The following is a 15,415-nucleotide window of genomic DNA, read 5'->3' as shown; positions in this document are numbered from 1 at the left end:
CGCATAATCAGAACTTTGAGAACTTCCTCCCTTCTTCTTCCCTCCTCCCCCTCCCCAGCTGAACTAAGCTGCCACTGCTTCTTCATAGAATTTAGGAATGTAAAGGGAGGACTCAAAGAGGCCCAGTCAGACAAACCTTTCTCAATCAATTAGCTTGTAACCATTACTTGTGACCTAAGGTCATGCAGCATAAGTGTGTGGGGTGTGCCTTGAGGAGGACCAAAGCTGCTTATTAAAACTTACATAATCTAAAGGCTTCTTAAAAAAAGAAAAGCAAACAAAATTGCAAATGGAGAAAAAAGTACTGCCCAATACTGCAATTCCACAAGAAGCAATAAGTCCAAGAAAAACAGATAAACAAAATGGAGATTGCAATTAGAAGTCAGCTGATGCTCTCAACTATTTTCTGGGGTTTTTTTTAAGACTAGTTACTGAATCTAATTCAATGTTTACTTTGTAATCTGAAGCATTAAAATGTTATCATGATGCATATAAAACAAGAAACTGAACATTTAAACCAGGAATCCCCAACCTTTTAAAGTCTGTGGGCACTTTTGGAATTTGGGCAATGTTCTGGGCACAGCCACAAAATGGCTGCTCTAAAATGGCTACTGCAGCAGCTATAAACAACTACTAAATGGTTGCCCCAGATTACCTTCAGTCAAACAGTGAAGATCCTTGTACTGTACTGCCAAAATAGTGTTTTTTAAAATCTATGCAACCAATCAAATCTCCAGTGGCCAATCAGAACTTTTATTAGGCTGAAGCCTCACCTGGCCCTGCTCACTTTCTAAAAACACTTGGTGGGTGCCAGAAAAGGTATAGGCATGCGCCACAGCATCCACAAGTACCATGTTGGGGACACATGGTTTAAACATTGCAGTCTTAGGAGTGAGTGAATTAAAGTCAACTGAATTAGGACATTTGAAGTAAAAAAGTATTTTACTCAGGAAATGACAAACGCAAAAGTAACGGAGTGGCTCTAACAATGAGGTGAGATATAGCACAGGCAATCAGCGGCTACAATGCAAAGTCTGATCAAATAATATCAATCAGATTCCCTGGAAAGCCTATCGACATAAATATCATTCAAGATTTTATCCCAAATGCAGATGCTGAAGATGAAACTGAAAGTTTTTTATACAAAAAGATCAGGAAGAAATTGATCACACACCGAAGCAAGATGTACTGATAATCTTAAGTGACTAGAATGCAGAAGTGGAAAACAAAATAGGATCAAATATTGTCAGAAAATTTGAGTTAGGAACTCAAAATGAAGCAGGAATGCTCATAGAATTCTGTGAAGACAAGTATTTCATTGCAGTCACATGTTTCACGCAACCAAACAGATGATTGGATACATGTATCACTGTATAGCCAACACAAAAATCAAATAACTTATGTCCTCTGAAGCAGAGGATGGAGATGCTGTATTTACTCTGGCCCCTTCTGCACAGGCAATAAGTACAGCAGGTTGCAATCAGGATAAACTATTGCAACCAGGCTAGACGCTAATGCCAACTTCAAGCTCTACGTGACTGGCCTTCCCGCTTCGCGGCTGATCCGAGGAGAATTAAAACCCCAGTCCAACATGGCACGTGACGCGCACGTTTGCTCCGCAGGCGGTGCAACTTTAGAAATCACATCATGCCCGTGTTACGCCGCCTGCACTGGCTCCCAGTTGAGTTCCGGATCGTCTTCAGGGTATTGGTTTTAACCTTTAAAGGCCTTCTTGCGACCTGGGACCCTCGGTACCCTCACAGGAGACTGTCTGGCCCCATATGCCTGTGTCCCACTTGTCGGTCCCTGCGGTCAGCAGGAGGCCAACCTGCTGAAGTAACCCCAGCCCCCACCTCTATGATGCGGCCAGCCTCTACTAGGGACCCAGGGCTTTTACGGCCCTGGCCTGCCTGAATGGGGCTCAGACCTGTCCCTCCATCTGTCCAGGGCCCCTGCGGGATCTCCGCGAGTTCCATAGGGCCTGTAAAACGTCAAACTATTCCACCCGAGACGCTGGGTAGAGACCAGCCCGCTGATATGGGTGCCAAGAGAAACAGCCCTAAGAAATATTCTGAGACCCACTGTCCCCCCCCTTTTTAAGAGGAGTTTTAAATAGCTGGATGCCATCTATTTTAAATATTTAAACTCGCTTGGATTTGGAAATTGTATGCTGCATTTTAAGAAAATTTTTAAACTTCTTGCTTTATCTGTTTGTTAATGTTGTACACCGCCCTGAGCCCTCCGGGGGAGGGCGGTGTAAAAATGAAATAATTAAGTAATTAATTAATTAATTAATTAATTAATTAATTAATTAAGTAATTAATTAATTAATTAATTAATTAATTAATTAATTAATTAATAAATAAATAAATAAATAAATAAATAAATAAATAAATAAATAAAGCAACCCGTGTTGCTGTTGGGGCGTTCGCATGCCTCCATGCAGGCAGTGGATAGAGCAGAAGAAATGCGGGTTGCCGTCGTACCTTCACACCGAGGCATGTTTTTTTTAAAAAAACTCAGCTCCTCCACTGCGTAGCTATGCAGGCAAGCAGGCATAGATCTCTGCAGCAATGCTAATGCCCCTGAGTCCCTGCGTGGCTATGCAGCTGTCTGGCGGGACCTTGGGAAACTGAGGGAAGCGTGGCCGCTGAAAGCGTATCCCGGCTGCCGTTTGCTTGAAAGTGGCTGCAAGCCACGTTAAAACAAAAGAATTGCAGATAGTGCGATTCTTGAAAAACCCAGGTTGGGGGGGAAACACGTTAGGAGGGGGATCAATTGAAGTTCCTCCCCAAAACGGGTTTTGTACCATTGTTAGCCCGTGTTTATTGGCCTGTGTGGAAGAGGCCCCAGCTAAAATAAGACCAGGAGCTGAATGTGGTACAGAATTGTCAACATCAAAAATTAAAATAAAGCTGAAGAAAAACACCAAAATATTCAGTGTTAAAATATTAGCTAAACACTGACTGTGCCACAGATGTCAGAGAAGGATGTATTTTATCTCCTTATCTGTTCAAACTATATGCAGAATATATCATAAGTAAAACTAGATTAGATTTAAATTATGGTGGAATGAAAATTAGTGGCACACTTTTCTTGCTGACAACTCACAATTAATTTGTAGGGATTTCAAGGCAAAATGTATTTGAGGCACTACTGTATTTTCTTTACACATTACTGTCTCAAAGCAGTTTCTCCAGATTTCCTTAGATGTGAATCTAGAACAAAGTCAAAAAGGTTACAATTTTCACAGAAGTTTTTGGTAATCAGAAAAGCTTTTAGCAGTTTTGGGGAGCCCTGTAAAATGGCATTAAAGTGTTTACCAATTAAAAATGAGGGCATATCACTCACTCTGAACTGGCTTTGTGACAACAACAATACAATATACAACAATACAAAGACCTTTATTAGGCATATTTGTGCTACATAAAATTACAATGGCTTTGTGACATTTACACAATGTAATTTGATATATGATACCTTCATGTTCACAATATGATCCTTAATTATCTGGGACTGTCCTTAAGAAGTGTTCCAAGGAATAATGGTGCAGAAGGAGCAGAAAAACAGGGAACAAACATGTAGTACATAGAAAGAGGGAAACAAAATAAAAGTTTTTGGAGAAAAGTATTTCCCTGAAAGTAACCCTGAAAGCCATACATTTTATTTCCAAAAGCGAAATAGTCAAACATTCAGTGCAGAACTATTTGAAACTGATTAGACCATGTGGAATCTTTTCCCCCCCAGAGATGCATGGTAACTTTCAACAACAAATGGATCTAAAAGTAGAGCTAGATTCAAGTAAGCAATGCAGGGGAAGGACTATGGCAGGGGAAGGACTACGGCAGAGGCGTAGCTAGGGAAAATGGAGCCCAGGGCAAAACCTTAGTTTTCCACACACACACCCCATGGACGCCCCCCATGGCCAGCTCTGGAGCTGCCCTCTCCAGCTCCCTCCACTTTTCATCTTGATGAGGATGGGGGAGGTAGGAGAGGAATGGTTTAGGGTGGAAGACAATGGAATAGAGTGACTTGGGATGGTAGGAGGTGTGAAAGGAGAGGCTTGGGGTAGGGGAAAGATAAAAGCTCTGGTGGGGCAGGATGGCAAGCTAAAGCCTGGTGTGGGGACAGGGTTGTAAAGTAAGGCTTGGAATGGGGGAGGGTAGGAAAGTGAGTATTGAAGTGGGGGATGATGGCAAGGTAAGGCTTAGGGTAGTGAAGGGTTGGAAGGTGTGGCTAGAGGTGAGGGAGGATTGGGAAGCGATTATTAAGGTGGCGGAGGGTGGCAAGGTGTGGCTTGGTGGCAAGGTGAGATTTGGGGTGGTGGAGGGCTGGAAGGTGTAGCTAGGGATTGAGGAGGGCTGGAAGATGAGTATTGGGGGTTGGAAGATGAGTATTAAGCTGGGGGAGGATGGCAAGGGATGGCAAGGAATAGGGAGGGTGACAAGGGGTGGCAAAAGGTGAAGGAGGGTGGCTAGAGGTGGGGGAGGGTTCGAAGGGAGGGCTAGTGGTTGGAGAGAGTGGAGGTTTGGGAGGAGGGGTGGTGAGAAGGCCTCTGGTGGGCCCAGGGATCGTGGGGGTGCAGGCCTCTGGTGGGCCCCCTGCAGACCCAGCTGCATTTTGGGGGTGCATGGTATGTGGGAAAACCTCTGCCAGAATCCCCATGGGCCTGGCTGGCCTTTTGGGGTGGCAGGGGGGTGCAGGGAGGCCTCTGGCAGGGCAACGTGGGCCCAGCTGGCCTTTTGAGGTGGTGGGGGGCAGGAGGACCTCTTGTTGGGGCCCCAGGGGTCATCTGGCCTTTTGGGGTAGTGGGGGTATACCACCCCCTGCCACCACCCACTTTCCTGCTGGCAGCCGGGCTCGATGGAGCAGGGGAACAATCTGGCTGGACGGACTTTCTGATCAGTGCTCCTGTTGCTGCTGCCCAAGGCTGCACCACTTCCTGCTTTGAGCAAGCTGCTCGACCTCCGGCTTCTGGCTGGTGCCTGTGCAGGGAATTTTGCCACACACCCCTCTGCCTACGGCAATAGCAGCAGGGGCACTGATTAGAAAGTCTGCCCAGCCAGCTTGTGCCACCACCCCATCAAGCCTGGTACAAACCAGACAGCCAAGCCAAGAAGTGTGTGTGGGGGGGGGTTGATTTTCTGCCCCCACCACATGCTCGAACGGCAGCCGCCTGGGGCATTTGTTCCCAGATGTTCCCATGGAAGCTGTGCCTTTGCTCAGCAGTAGAGCATCTGTTTGTCATGCAGTAGTCCCCAGATCAATTACCAGCTTCTCAGGCATTGGGAAGAGCAGCTCTGGTGACTCTCAAGCCAGATCTTTTTTTTTTAACAAGGAAAGGCTGCAGGTGATTCACCAGTCAAAGCTGGTAAAAATGCTCCCTGTTTATCCAACAAGAGACCGTGATCCAGCAACACCTAAATATTGAGGTCAGATTTCTGGCCACCAATAGCACCTACATTTCATAAGGATTAAGCTTCAGGGTATAAGCTTTCATCCATCCCAAAGCTACCTCAAGGCACCAGATGATGGTTTCCATACCTTCCTTGTGACCTGCTGGAAGTACGAGATAGATCTGAATATTTATTGACAATCATTGACCAGATTGATATCAAAGGGATTTACATCCACAAATATTAATTTTAAAAATTACAAAAATGCATTTTAAATTTTAAAACTAAAATCAGGACAAAAACCTTACCAATCAAATATACTAAATTAAATTCATACTCAGTTATCTAAGCATAGTCCTAATTATACATACAAACCAATTTAATTCCCATTTTTGCCGATTAAAAACCATATTTATTGGTATAAACTTTTAAAGATAGAATTAAATAGTTGTAAACAATGCCAATCACAAGTGACTAGTATACTAAGTTCACTATCAGTTATCAGTTATCTATTACATTCTTGATTTTGTTTACCATCCAGACAAATTTTGCTGCTTTAACAATGATCTCAACATTTCTTTCACATAATCATCATAAATCTGCCTGGAAAAAGATGGCGCTAAGACAGCAGTGAGTGTTGTCTCTGTGGACTGCTGAACTTCTATCATTATTTACATATTTTATTTATAAATTTTATTTTAAATCTGCACAAAGCAACTTGGTTTTCTCTCATTGGAATTATCTTTGCTCTTTAATTCTCCTTCGGCTCTGGCAACTAAACGGAACTTATTACTGGAAATCTTGCTATTATCACACCACACGAGCCCCAATGCCTAAAAAAAGAAGAGCCAAATGGCCAGAAAGAAGAAAAGATAAGACTCGCCGAATGCTTCTGACCAACCTAAGTTGAAGCAAAGTAAACTATTTATGCCATCTACTTCACAACCTGAATTATCTTTCCCAGCCGTTGTTTCTACTCAGAACCACTTTGCTCCTCTTGAGGAGAGTGATTGTAATAATGAATCAGCAGTGCTGGCAGAAGTTCCTACAGACTTAATCGTTAGTATTGATCATAATGTTTCTAGTTTAGAGCATGCAGACATGAACTGCTCTTCCTCCTTTGAGAAATTGGATTGTTTAATTAAAAATCTTGATAGCCTGCTTGAATCATTCTCTTCTAACATTTTGGAGAACATGATATACAAGACAAATAATAACAACAGCCAGTTAAGAGAATCTAATTATATGCTAAGTGATATAAATTCTTCCAAAGACAATTCCTTGCCCATGGACCCTTAGCCAAGCCTTATGAAATCAACCCAGAGATGAGACCTGCAACCCCATCCTCCTCTTACTGCTGCAAGAATTGCAAGAACAAGGGCAACCAAATTTCTCAAAATAACCCTCAAAGTCTAACACTTTGACCCTCCCAATTAGTGTTAGAAGTACATCCATACAGAGGTCGACCTATTTCATGGAACACGATTCAATACGTTAAATCAAACCTTAACCAGATTTCTAAGGGAACTTTTTATTTTAAAGTTCTTTCAGTATCTAATTTAAATCGCACACCATATTTTGTAAGATATTTACTACGATTTGCAACTCCTTCTGCACCAAATTTTTTAATGTACCAGAAAAGACAACTTCATAGTTATAATGTCCATCTCCAATGCCTTTTTAACACTATAATTAAACCATTGATCACAAATCATTTAGCAATTTCACGCCCTCTGAATCAATGTGACATGAATTCATACATGGAAGGGAATAAATCTATTCATTGTAATCTACAGGAGGATTTAATTGATCTAGATATGGAAATTGGTCTATCAAATAATACGGCAGATGTTGAACAAACTGCTAAAATTTCCATTTTGATTCCTGAACTAGTCCTTTCTGAGCTATCCAGTATTGCACGAAGAACAACCAGAGGTTTCTCAGGATCCCACATCTTCCTCTATTTCAGCCAAACTAGTGGCTAAATCTAATGCCACAGTACCACAAAAGCATTTATCATGAGCTGGCAATCTCAAAAACATTGTTCATGTACACTGTCTATCGTCATCTTTCTGAACTCCTGTCCTGAAATGTCTTTCGTGGAACATGACAGGATGGTTTACAAATCTTGGGGATACTGATTTTCAGTTCCTGCCACTGCTGCTGAGGCTCCACCAGTTCTTGAGATGCCAGAATGGCCACCTGTCTCTTCTGAAGAGGTAATCAGTGTGATCAGTCAGTTGAAGAGAGGAAAGGCTCCCAGACCTGATGGTATTCATCCAGAAATATTTATTAATCTTTCTGATCACAAGTCTTCAGTCCTTGCCAACTTATTTACCAAAATTGATCACAGTGGCCTCATTCCCAATTCTTGGACTACAGCAACTATTGTTTCCATTTATAAGAAAGACAACTTATACATCCCATCTAATTATAGGCCAATTGGTCTACTTTCTATTGCCAGCAAACTCTATGCAATGCATCTTCTTAATAAACTGCTGGATTGGGCAACCCCTTTTGTGAGCCTTTGCAAATAGGTGTCCTAAAAGGTCACTCTACCTATGATCATTGGATAGTGCTTAATCATCTTGCAGAGAAATACAGCAACATCTCAGGGAGAAGACTTTATGCTGCATTCCTCGATTTGAGGAGTGCTTTTGAGTTGTTCACAAGGGATCTTTTACGGTGTAGACTAGCATTATTTGGACCCCCTGAACCAAACTTCACCAAACCTGGGTGGTATCATCAGGAGGGTCTCCTAAAGATACTCTGAAATGTTGGTACTGCTAACATAAACATATCTCCCCTGACCAAAAATCCAGTTTTGAAGGATTTTAACTCTTGTGTTTTAACTTGGTTGCTGATTGAGCTAAGGTTTTTGTACTTTTAAAGTTATTGTTGAGACCATATTGTTTCTGTTGACCCTCTTTTCCACTTACAGAGCTAGTTTACTGTTTTTCTTTGAAATAAATATTCAAAAATATTTAACCTACTGATGCCTCAATTAATGTAATTTTATTGGTATCTATTTTTATTTTTGAAATTTATCAATAGCTGCTGCATTTCCCACCCTCGACTTATATGTGAGTCAATACGTTTTCCCAGTTTTTTGTGGTAAAATTAGATGCCTCGACTTATATGCGGGTCGACTTATACACAAGTATATACGGTATTTTTAATGCAAGCCTATCTAAATATGCTCCCCTCTGCAGTTCTCCATGGCAGATTTCTTCAGGTTCCGTTACAAGCAAGAACTTGTCAATGTTCACCCAACCAAGTGGAAACAACTGTTCATATACTCTTGTATTGTAATCAGGAGTCTTTACATTGGACCCCATATTAATTTAAATCTTCCCACTTCTGCTCAAGACAAGATACGCCTGCTTCTCAATGATTGCTTCTCAATGATTGCTGTACTAAAAGAACTGTGGACGTAGCAAAGTATTCGGTGACAGTTTTATCAACAGTTTTATCAACAACTGCTCACTCTTGATGATCACCAATTAACCTTTTATTTTGATTGCTTAATTGTTGTTTGATCTATACCAGGGGTAGGGAACCTGCGGCTCTCCAGATGTTCAGGAACTACAATTCCCATCAGCCCCTACCAGCATGGCCAATTGGCCATGCTGACAGAGGCTGATGGGAATTGTAGTTCCTGAACATCTGGAGAGCCGCAGGTTCCCTACCCCTGATCTATACCTAACAAAAGTAAAATTTAAAAAAATAATCATAATATTTTTTTCTATCCCTTCATGTGAAACAAGTCATATAGTGCTTATAAGTTTCCTCCTAATAAGATCGTATTCTTACAGTCAAAAAGATATGTTCAAATTTCTCATAGGAACCGTTATTGCATGAACATCAGCACTCAAAATATTTCCCCTGGACAATCGCTATAGGATGCTGGTTCTCAATTACCTTAATAAAGTAAAAGTTCTTCTGTAATCTGATCCATCTCGATTATCTCGTTTACCTGTGTGTATTCTGTTGATATGAGCATCTTATTAGAAAACTCATAGTAACTCAGTTTAGCCTCTACAAGCTTCCACCATTGGGAAATATATGAATCCAATAAACTATGTATTAATTCCTTGATACTCTTAAGTAGTTTCAACCAGAATAATATGGTCACCAACCAGATTCTTACCTTTACCTATATCATGCCTATTTCTAAATGGATATCCACATTAGATATATTAGGTGGGACCTGAAATATCGATCTCAGGAACTTTGTATTCTCTCCATTCTCATATTACTAGAAATATAAAACCTGGTTCCATGAAGGATTTGAGATAGCATTTCATATTAAATAATCTAATTGCAGCTTCCATATTATGACTCCCTTTGGACAAAAAAAAAATCTGGATTGCTCCCATGCTTACCTGTGCTTTTGAAGAAGCATATGTAATATGCACACTCTTTTGGTCCAACGCTTGAAAGACAATTCCCAGATATTTGTATGAGTGATCCTGTTTCAGTTGTACTGAGCTAATAAACAATGATTGAATTTTCTTTCTTTTTGAACAGGCCATTATTTTGGTTTTATCATGATTTATCTCCAGATGGTTAGTTTGGCAGTATTGTGCAAAAGCTCCAAAGCTCTCCTTGAGCCAACTGGAGTCCTTGACATTATTGAAGTGTCATCAGCATAAAGCAGAAGGTAAATATGTTTGTTCGCAATTTTGGGAGGATGGAATTCCTCCTTTCCCAGATGTTTAACAAGGTTACTAATATAATAGTTAAATAATAAGGGAATTAGTATACATCCTTGTTTCACACCCTTCTGAGTTCACATACTTTTAGAAATATGACCTTGGGAATTACATCTAATTCTAATAGAAGTATTGTCGAAGGCTTTCATGGCCGGATTCAACTGGTTGTTGTGGGTTTTCTGGGTTTTGTAGCTGTGGTCTGGTAGATCTTGTCCCTAACATTTCACCTGCATCTGTGGTTGGCATCTTCAGAGGTGTATCACAGAGAGAAGTATGTTACACACTGTGTCCAAAATGTGTTATGCACCGTGTCACACTTCTCTCTGTGATACACCTCTGAAGATGCCTGCCACAGATGCAGGCAAAACGTTAAGAACAAGATCTACCAGACCACTGCCACACAGCCTAGAAAACCCACAACAACCAGTCTAATAGAAGTGTTGGCATACAGAGCTCTAATCAGAAATAATAGTCTCCTGTCAATATTGGATGCTGCCAGTTTTTCCCTCAACACTGAATCAAAAGCCATCTTAAAATCAATAGATGTAATATATAGGTTGATTTAGAGGCATATTTGGAGATTAAATGATCTAATATTAAACAATGATCTAAACATGAATGATCTTTCCTAAACCCAGCTTCTCCTTCAGCAACACAAACCTGGTCCATCCATTTGCTCAACTTTCAGTATAGATGTCTGAACAATAACCAAGGATATTGACTTTGTCAAAAGCCCGCCAATCCACAGCTTGATTTAGTCAAGCTCCTAGGAAGAGCTTCCAGTCTTTCTCCAGTCATTGTCAGCCTAAGAATATCTCACTGACATTCTGGTTTCTTTTTATAACTTAATCACTTGGCTTGTCAACCAAGCTCCCTTTGTGCTGCAGGTTTTATCAGGTTTTTTCCCTAAGCATCTCCAACAGATTTCAAATTGTAAGTCTAAGTTCCTTTGCATCCCAACAAATCATTGCCTCCCTGTTGATAACATTATTTGAAATTTACTCTCCAGAACTCCTACCTTTGTAGCTCATTTGTGGATTCTGTTACTGCACTTGAAGCTGCTTTTCTGGATCCAAGTCTGCTCCTCTAGTCTTATATTTGATTAACTTTTTGAACCTCCACTCTATGACTGAAATCACTGAACTTTTCCTTGCTTTGAAACTTGGAACTTCATCCCCTGACCTTCTTTTCATTACTCCTGGATGGAACTTTTGTCCAAATTCCTCTCCAGGATCAGGCTTGTATGTTTTTCCCCCTCTTCTTTATTCTCTTAAACCACCACTGGATTGCTTAACTGCTTGCCAGTTTCACTTTTCCAAAAAAAAATTTCCACAGTAAATAACAGCTCATAGGCAGGTAGGCACAGGTAAATGTTTGCACTTGTTTACTGTCTCATTTTGATATTTTTGCCTTTCCATTTTTTCAAGCTGCTAGAGAAATAAATATCTTTCTTCTTTAAGAACTATTTTCTCCCTAATTCTTTCGGAGGACTGCTGTGAATTGGTATTCTGGTGTACATAGACCAAAGATCCCAAAGTTAATTGGGCAGGTGATATGTGTTGGAACTTTCATGCATAAAGTGCATTTTGCATTTATACCTCTTGTACAGGTAACTTTGGTTTTTTTTTTATAATACCTTAACACAGAGAGCCAAACTTCACCCACTACCATTCACAGAGAACAAATGTAATCCTGAGTGCACCAGGGAGGGCTAAAGAGTTGGAATATTCCATATAAGGTAGAAAAGGCACAATATTCCCAGAGTTATTGAAGAGCCTGAAGCTGCAGGTAACTTATTTCAGAAGCACTCCAGACTTGTTGGCTAGACAGAAGTCAGAAATACTGAGACCCTGGTCTACTTGAGCACAACAGGCCTGAACTGTTGCATGTAAACTACTGTTTTACATATTTGATTGTTGTTCTATGTTATTTCTTATGAAAAAAGGAAAGAATAAATGTGAAGTCTGTTTACTGTTATTTCTATGAATATTAAGTGTTACAAGATAAGATCACACTGTCAAAGACATGAATTCAGTAGCATAGCTGGAGATCTGGGCGGCTTGAACCCCAGGTACACCTCCCAATGGTCATGATTGTCATTTGGCCCCTGCCACATGACAGGGGCACAGTTGAATATGACCAGTAGGACTTGGCCTGCCCCCAAGCTCCACGTGGATTTGGGAGTGGGGCCAGCTGGGCTCCCCCACTCAAGTGGGGAGAGCCCTTTGATGACCTGGGTCTAGTTTAAAGTTCAGGTGACTTGGGTCTAGTTTAAAGTTCAATCCTAGGCTCCATGAGAATCAGTGTGGTATGGTGGTTAAGAGCAGGTGGATTCTAATCTGGAGAACAGGGTTTGATTTCCCACTCCTCCACCTACGTGACAGAGGCTAATCTGGTGAATCAGATGTGTTTCCGCAACTCCTACATTCCTTCTGGGTGACCTTGGGCTAGTCACAGTTCTTCAGAACTCTCTCAGCCCCACCTATCTCATATGGTGTCTGCTGTGGGGAGAGGAGGGGAAAGGAGTTTGTAAGCCACATTGAGTCTACCGTAGAGAAAGGTGGGCTATAAATCCACACTCCTACTCCTACTCCTACTCCTACTCTTCTTCTTCTTTTTCACCACTGCACAATGCTGGCTCCCAATTAAACACTAAATGTCAACTGTGGTGAACAATCACTAACATCTATAATTTAATAATTGCTTTTAAAATATATTTTCACAGATCAGTTTGAGTAAGAAGGAAATATCGGGCCTAATTCCAGGGAATTCAGTCTGTTCAGTCTGAGACTCTCTACCCTAATAACTTGATCTTAGACTGGATATCATAGCCATATAGTTGGACTCAGGGTTTGATTCTATGGATTTGTTCCATTAAATGTAGCACCCTCCTTTGTTATAATGTACATTCCCCCATTGCAAGAGACTCTTCCACTAGCCAACCTATATTTTCTTAGGCACAACAATTTAAGAACAAAGCAGCATTGTTCTGCAGGTCAGAATCTGATTGGCAGCATAAAGTTTCTCAACAAGGAAGTGGCATTCCACTCCAATCACTAGCAGGGAATTGATTAAAATGTACTGGTTAAGTTCATGTCTGCACCAACTATTCTGCATGCCATAGGGACAAGTTGATGCTGCAGGAACAAGTCTGTGTTGCATTACAGCTTGCTGACTACATGCTGTGATCAAGAGTCATAAAAGCATTGTAAACTTGAATATTGGTGCATATATATTCAGAAATATACTCCCCAAAAATTTAATACATAAAAAGAATCCTCTGCTTGCTTATTCTGCCCCCTTGTGCCCATATTTTACATTAAAATGCTTAATCATATATTCTTACATGTTTTCTCAATTCCCCACTAAGTTCTAGAGGATAGCTATCATATACAGTTTTCAGCTGATATTAAATTTTACATCAAATATTTTTACAGATCATAGGCTTTTTATCATTAATAAGAGGAAGTGATTCTGCCTTTTAATTTAAGATAATAAAACAGCCATTTCAGATTTAAGTCACTAGAGATGTGTAAAGTAATTGGCTATTTTAAATAATGACATTGTTATATTAATGTGCTGAAAATGTCTGAGATACTAAGCCATCCTCCCAAAGGACCTGTCAATTTAGTTATAAAGTAAAATTTTAAAGAATCAAACATTTTACATTATAACATTCCTAACTAGGGTAACTGAACTTACTGACAAGACAGCTGAAGACTTTAAATATACAGTACTACCTGTTGAGCATGTATTATAGGCATTTATTTCCATATTTAAAAAACCATCTACCGAGGAACGTTGTCTAAAAAAGATGACAAAGGTTTTCATTTAAAAGACTTTTCACATTTCTTTATACCAGCAAAGGTATTTCAAAAGCCTGTTGCAAAATATATTTCAGGACAATGCAGTACTTTGGACATTCATGAAATAGGAAATATTTGTATACTTGCTGACAGCTTAGGAAAAGTGAGATCAAGCACCATGCAAAACACAGTAGAATAGGAATCTAGTGCTAAAGGCTGCAATCATATGATCATCCTAGTATCATAATATTTTGACATACACAAAGTCATAGTGTTTACCATGTGGTATGCTTTGAAAGAAGATGTCAACATAAAGGTATTACAGAATGCTTGTTACTATGCTGTACAATTACAAGTGTTCATTTTCACAGCAAAAGTGTTGGCTTTCAGACTAAGGTCTGAGATGTGTTTAATTAGACGTGATGAAAAAGAATGGTACCCAAAGTTAGCTGTACTGTCAGATTAAAAAACAAAACAGTATGTTTTCATACAAAGACAACATCCAAGTACCAATTTACAAATGGGGTTGAATCCACCTACCTTGTCTGCTAATAAAAAAGTAAGGAAGGCTGTATGGTGGATCATAGGGCTTTTATGTACAAAAGCCATATGGAACTGGGGCTGCAGTGAGAGGGGGAACTGAATTAGAATGACAGAAAAAGTTGCCTATTCTAACATTTCAGAGCCAGGACATGTATACAGTATGTATAGTCAGACCTCAAAACAAGACCTCACCTGGAATGTATCCAGTTCTGGCCACCACAATTCAAGAAGGATATTGACAAGCTGGAGCATATTCAGAAGAGGTAACCAAAATGCAGTGACGGAGCGCCAAGGGGACGGGGGGTGCATCGGGCACCAGGCGCACACCTGGGAGTGGAAAATTGCCCCTCCCCTTTTCCCCATGTCCCCTTCAGACCCCCACGACACCCCCCATGGCGCACACACACACACACCGCCCCCCTTCCCACACTTACCTACGTTACTTTTCTTTTTTAGTACTTTTTAAGGCTGAAAAGAGCGGCCTATTTACAGTTCAGGCTAAAAACTGCCTGAAGAACTACAGTTCCCAGGAAACCTTGGGGCTCACAAGGTCTCCTGGGAAGTATAGTTCGTCAGGCAGTTTTTTCCCTGAACTGTGAAAAGGCTGCTTTTTTCAGCCTCAAAAAGTACTAGAAATAGAAAAGGAACATAGGTAAGTGTGGGAAGGGGGGCGGGGTGTGTGTGCCGCGGGGGGGGCTGTGGGGGAGGACATGGGGAAAAGGGGAGTGGCCAGGGGCAGAGGGTGACTGATGGCCCTTGTGGTCTCTTCCAACTCTATGATTCTATCCAGTTTATACCTCCAAATATACCCCCAATATACCCCCAAACATACCCAAAATGGGGCATCCATCATGTTCCCCCAGCCCGCTGACTGATTGCCTGCCTCTGCCTTTAAGGGTTGAGTGTGGCCTGTGTCCCCACCCAGAAGCTGTGCCTGCTCTTATGTCACGTTACT

The 15,415-nt window shown here is 40.9% G+C and overlaps 1 long non-coding RNA gene across 1 annotated transcript in view; it reads right to left on the bottom strand.

Annotated features, from left to right (window-relative positions):
- The window catches only part of LOC125432102, a 296,614-nt gene that overhangs the window by 209,329 nt on the left and 71,870 nt on the right, over positions 1-15,415 (bottom strand). The window lies entirely within an intron of this gene.

This window comes from Sphaerodactylus townsendi, linkage group LG04 (assembly GCF_021028975.2).
Source record: "Sphaerodactylus townsendi isolate TG3544 linkage group LG04, MPM_Stown_v2.3, whole genome shotgun sequence".
Lineage (NCBI taxonomy): Eukaryota > Metazoa > Chordata > Lepidosauria > Squamata > Sphaerodactylidae > Sphaerodactylus > Sphaerodactylus townsendi.
Note: the sequence above shows the minus strand (reverse complement) of the source record. Positions and strands in the feature narration are given on the sequence as shown.